The sequence below is a fragment of the Labrus mixtus genome, chromosome 13, assembly GCF_963584025.1.
Source record: "Labrus mixtus chromosome 13, fLabMix1.1, whole genome shotgun sequence".
NCBI lineage: Eukaryota > Metazoa > Chordata > Actinopteri > Labriformes > Labridae > Labrus > Labrus mixtus.
The window spans coordinates 8,270,165-8,276,535 of NC_083624.1; the positions used below are offsets into that span (position 1 = coordinate 8,270,165).

Here is a 6,371-nt window from a genome sequence, read left to right on the forward strand (position 1 = left end):
AAATGTTTGTGTGAACATGCCTCGCGTCTTCGCCCGAGAACTCGGCTTGGGGCAGCGATATGTCCTTGTGTTGGATCACGGAAACTTGACTCTTCGTGCTGCCTCGACACCCACAAGTTTTAAGTTTGTCTTTCGGTTCTGACTAAAATGTGAAAGTAAAGAAGTATACCCAGTTGTTCTACTTTTGACTGTTTAAATGACTTTATAAGCAACAGCTAAAAGGCACATGTAAATGTGACCTCAATTCTTGTACTTTCAATCAATAGATTTCAAGAGCTACAACAGCTGGAGCAGCCCGAGAACATTTGGAGGCATGTGCTGTATGTTTGTATGAAAATGAAATAGGTCATGTGGTTTTGATAAGCAGATACAAACTTGAAGGTTCCTGGTGTGTTCAGTCTTGTGCAAACATTTATCTGACATTTATTTTTTCTTGAATTATATTTCTAAGTAATTTGATCTCATTATATTATTCCAATATCTCTTACCTGGTGTCATAGAGGTAAAGCTCAGTTTAGTGTGATCAGACATAAAGACTCTCCAGATATGTAACCCAACACCTGTGACACTCCTTGGCCATTAAACGGCTTCAGACGGTTTTCATTTCAGTCTTTTACCAAATATGTCAGACAGAGGAAAAGAGTTTCGGTTTAGCTTTTTGAATACTAGCATACCATGTGTTTTAGATAAGTTTTAGGTAAGTGATGACTGGGATTGTGATCAGACCCAATCAGTGTGGCTGAAAATGATAAGGAAAAATTGTGATGGTTCACCTAAAAAACAATTATATAAAATTTTAAAAAGCAGTCCTTGGTGCAACACACTATCCCCTCTTTGTGCTGAACGGGATGTATCAGCGAACTCTGGGAAAAATGTTCAGTCAGGCTCGTCATGTCAATTCACTCATGTAGTCATGATTAATAATATTTAAAGTCAGACACATTCTTCTACGTGTGCCATATATCATATATCCAAATTATCCCTTAAAGAAATGGAACCCATTTTGCTTTGATAATAAATGTTTCAAAATGTAGAACATTTGATAATTTTTTTCTTAGAAGGACCCCTTTGACCCCACTCTAACTTAACCCCCACCCCCCCAACCCGAATTTGTGTTTGCATGACTCACCTGGTTACAGTGTTCCTTATTGGCCGTTGACTTTAGTTATCATTCTGAGGGTCTTTTTTAAAATCAATATGGACTTCACACTACTTTCCGGTGCATTCATAATGAAGCTGGAACAACAGTGAATCACCAATCCACAACGATTTTACCCGATTGATTTTTAAATGACCTGGAAATGAACGGATATCAGTGGCTCCCCGGCAGGAAGAGAGCATCAACTAAGAACTACGTCATCTTTTAGCATGCATTCAGAATTGGTCAGCAGAAATGAGACTTTTAGTTGAGATGAATCTTACTGTGTATAACAGAAATATAGTCCAGAAAAAAATGGGCATTCACGGCGATACATTAGTCTGTTTTCTCTCTTTGTTTGCTGATAGTTTTTTCAAAATACTTTCAGTCCCGATCACTTGTTGAAGATCCCACAGGTCTCCTGGTTTGCCTGAAGACTCTCTAGTTCACAGCTCTCTGAATGTAATTAAGCCTTGAATGTTCCTGCAGGTAAACACTGTGAAGTATGTGTGAGGAACTTACAGTCTATGGTGAGGAAGTGTGAGCCCCATGCTGTTTGTTTAGAGGCTCAGAAATGTCACTGTGTGTCTCTATGATAAAATTGTCTACGTATTTATTTCCACTCTTAGTTCTGTGGACATGAATTAGTGGAGAGACGTCAGAGTGGGGCTGCCACAAACTGCAACACAGGGAGCGCACCAGAGCTGTGCCTTGCTCAAGAGCACCTCTGCAGTACTCAGGAAGTGCCCTGGCACCTCTCCAGCTTCCAGACCAACTTCCATGTTTGGTCCACACCGGGGCTTGGACCAGCGAAACCTCCAGCTCCCAACCCAATCCCTACAGACTGAGCCCCAAAAATTCAGTGGAAATGTTTAGGTTGGTATTTAAAAAAGTATTTATGAATAACAGCAATGCCCGACAGAATACAAAGACAATGTTGACAGATACAAATGGTGCAAAGGAAAGGGGGGGGGGGAATTGTAAAGTCCTCTTTTCTCTTTGTACATGAAGAGGGCCGTTTTGTAGAATATGCATCCATACAATAATGATAAAAAATTTGAAACTCCATTTACCTCCAACCTCTATCCAAATAAAAATCCTCTTTGTTCAACCCAAATGTCAAGCTGTCCTCTGTTAAGTACTGAGATGAAGCATCTTTAAAATCATTTTTGCCCCTTTTTACCTATCAATGCTCTCAAAAATAAATCAGTGTCTAAATTCAAATGAAACTCTTATGTTGGATTAAATTCAGTGTTAGTATAATTTCAAAACTTTAAATTACTCTGCAGGATGACTCGTGTGGAGTCTTACTTTTTTAGGACGTGAATATTTCATCAAAAAGGTCAACGCGGTGACAGCAGAAGCTCTCAGAGGACCGATACAAGACATTTCCCTGGTGACGAGTTGAACAACAATGCTTAAAACACAACCTGGCTTGAGAAGGCAACCCTCCGTTTGCTATTACTACAGTAGTTTGAACTTTACTGCAGAGTGGGAGAGAAAGAGCGAGTGACAATTGTTCCTGTATGCATGGGAAAGAAACAAAGTGGGAGGAGTATCAATATTCATTTTTTTTTAAACCATCAGACTTAAACACAACATGAAACCCTGGGCTGCTGTGTGCTGAGCAGTAATATTTACAGTCGATGGTGCTGAGGTGCTGAGTGGATACTCATCTGTTAAAGGCTCTGTAAAGCCTGAGGGGGGTCAAGTAAATAAATCAAGGAACTCCTGGAGGAAAGGTACTGCAGCTTTAAGAAACAAGGTGAGAAAGGTGCACATTGGGGGGGGGGACAAACGATAATACCGACCAGTCAAGACTTAGAATTTGTGGCATTCAAAGACTTAATAACTTGTTTCCTCAGTTTTTTTGTATAGACTTATTATGACATTCAAAACACAAACCAGAAAGAGCTGCGGGGAAAATGGACATTTCAACATGAGCAAATCAACAACAGCTCATTGAAAGGGTTAAAAGGTTAGACAAATAACCATAGAGTAGTCTAGCAGCGGGTTTAATATTTTAAATTGTGGGGTTTATTAAATTCACAAGGAAAGACGCCTCACAGGGGGGAAAAGCTATAATGTTTAATTATGGTTATTGTAGGATCGAGTGGTTCACATGCTGGGTCCAAGTTAGCTCATCCAAAAAGTAAGTAAACTTATAAAGCCGATGCTTATTTGACTTTCTCGATCAACACCTATTTACAGTCTATGATCAACACATAGCCTAAGTCGCCAAATCCCCCTTTTGGACACTCAACTTTATAGCTCAATTTTATGGTTTTGGACTCAGAACTTTGAGTTACGGCTACTGAATCAAACAACAGTCATGTGGGGTGCGTTTGTTGGCTATTTTTTGCTTCTGGGGTAGATTTAGTGTTTTGACCCACATTGGATCAACTTTTAACCCGAGATTTTATCGATGTATCTATTAGGTTGCTTTCCCCTACTGCAAAGGTTTATAGTCTAATTTAAACACAATAGCATCGCATGTGTCACATTTGCCACCAGTTGCGTTAGGTTTAAGATAAATACTAACATATCCTTTGAAAGGTGCGCATGTTACGTGTAAAGAGCCAAAAGAGTAGAGGACGTTATTGCATTGGAAGGAAACATGAAAATTAACGGAGGTCCCCAAACGCCTCATACACATTCTAATTACATAAAGGCTACCAGTTTGGTGATTAGGAATCCGTCTTAATCCCTTTCTGCTTTAATCCTGATCACGTTTTAATCTATTTCAGTGGAATTTGAACGAGATGAAACAGAGAAATGCAATAAATTCTGATTACCAAAAAAAAAAAAAAAAAAAAACATCGACATCAAACCTGGCAACCCGGCTGTTTTATAGCTTACTTTCTCAGGCTGATTTAGCGAATACAAACTATTCCACATTCACTGCTTCTCCTTTTATCCACTTAATCTGATCATTTAAGGGGCGTTTGAGGTGATGCGGAGATGTGTTTCATTATCTGCATGACGTGAATTCCTTCTGCACCTTTCACAGTTGGTTTTTAGTCACTTGAACGCACCTGATCCGCCATATTAAAAACGTGATCATCACTTCATTCGACTTTAATTTGCGCTCATGAAGGGGATATTATCACCACCTAATCTTTGATGTTGGTATATATGATTGATCTTTATCTTTGTGTACTTAGAAGTGAGTGTGGATTGATCTTACTGCACATGCATTTCAGTTTGGTTCCTTTGACACCATTTATATCCTATATATATATATATGTTTTCTTATTGCAGTATTATTGGATTATCTTTTCTTTCTGCCTCCGTTTGGTTCCCCCTCCTGTTTATTTGGATGAAATTACGTGAGGAAACTCGTTGTTGCACGGACAGATCATGCTGAGCGCATGAACTCTCTCAACCCGGATCCCTGCCCCTGATTGGACCTGAGCTGTGTACTTCAAAACAGCTTGTTGTAGTCTCTCCAACAAAACCAGATCAGAGTATATCATGTTTTGCGGCTCATTGGGAGTCAGTTTAGACTGGAGATGTGATATGCATCGGGTAGGTTAAAGCAGCTTAATGGAGCAGTTTAATTGCCAACCATGCCACCACTGATTGCTCTTCCTGCGCATGCGCGACGGAGGGAAAAAAAGAGAAATACGAATGGATGTTGTCGAAGAGGAACATAAACGAAAGAGGTCTCACTCTGCCTCTAATTCCAGTTACTTTAAACGTGATCATACACGCGTAGTAGGAGGGGCTTCCTGCTTAAAGGAACATTGCAGAGATTTTCGGACCTTTTCGGAGTTTATTACAGTGCACATTACATGCATTACACTATCCACATAGGTGTTTGTAGTTTTTGTTTATCTTAACCTTATGCTTTAACTACATGTCTTGTGTTTGACAATGTTTTACAGAATTGATTTTAAAGTTTAATATATATATATATATACTAAAATGTATTGTTTCATGTAAACTATATTTTTAATGATCTCCTCTAAATCTGATGTTTGTGTGGACTGTAGTGCTTAATTTAGCTTTCAAATGTACTATTTATATACTTGTTCATATGTTTTTAATGAGGAATAGCTCTGCTCTAGGCCAGTGGTTTCTCAAGTGGGGGGCGTGGGAACCAAGCCACCAAGAGGGGGGTTGCTAGTTGCCTTCAGAAACAAACTAATAAACCTTTTAAACAATTTAGAGCGTTATATTTTGGACCTAATTGTAACATATAATCAAGTGAAATTAAATACTTAATATGTAACTTTGCAGATGACAGCCACATTTAAGGTGTAGTTTTATATGTCACTATTTATAACAGAGGCCGTTTATCCTCTACTGGATGGGCCATTTAAAAAATATATATATATATATTTTGAGTATATCCACTTCTTTTGTCACCAAGTCAAATTCCTGGTATGTTTAAATGTACTAAAAAATTCTGATTTAGGCATAACCACACCACTGTGTATATAAGGGTATTTGTGGTCATACGATGGAAACCATTCTTGTTGCAAAAGCTGGAAACAGTTTTGAGGTAACAAAGAAAGGTTTCAAACATAATTTATCAACCCCTTGCTCCATTGCAGAATGAATGTCTTTGCCTTCTGATTATTCTGATTGTAAAAAAAAATGCAGCTGCAGTGTAGTTGGGCATTTGAGATCAAACTTAGCCAGATATTTATCTTGAACTTCTTCTTGTAATTAAGAAGCATCTATGCGTATTATTGCCTCCACAGGTAGACAGAAACTAAATACTTCTACTCAGGGACACCGTAAAGGGGGAGAAAAGTTAGGACGTTTCTACGGGCCCATGATTGATAAGGGCCCCAAAAAAATGTTGAAAGTAACATTAGTTTTTTTTGTTTTTTTTACATATATAATTATAAACTTCTGTGATCATAACAATAACTTCCATTGTATTTCCCCTTTTTTTCTTTTGCAAAACAGTAACATTCAGACAGCCTTAGTGTTGCTCAATGAGAGATATGTATTCATGGAGCACAGAGTTCCTGGCAGCACCCCTGCTTCTACTTAACATCACTTAAATGCTTAAATCAGACCTGAAATCAATAATTGCCTTTGCAATCAAGTGGTGATTCTCGTATTGGCCAAGCAACGTTTTAACTTGAAAACAAGATATCCCCTTGTCTGATAATCTTTCGAATGATGCGTCTCTTTGTATTCACCCCCGAAAGGTAAAGGTGTCCATTGGACCCCCACAAACGTTGCGTGTTCGCTACGTCACGCGAGACGCTATTCG

General features: G+C 38.6%; 1 long non-coding RNA gene across 1 annotated transcript; it reads left to right on the forward strand.

Annotated features, from left to right (window-relative positions):
- Positions 1-3,684: 3,684 nt before the first annotated feature.
- On the forward strand, positions 3,685-5,304 carry LOC132987548 (uncharacterized). Its single transcript, XR_009675626.1, has 2 exons — positions 3,685-4,304; positions 4,400-5,304. It is a non-coding gene; the product is annotated as an uncharacterized LOC132987548 (long non-coding RNA).
- Positions 5,305-6,371: the final 1,067 nt, after the last annotated feature.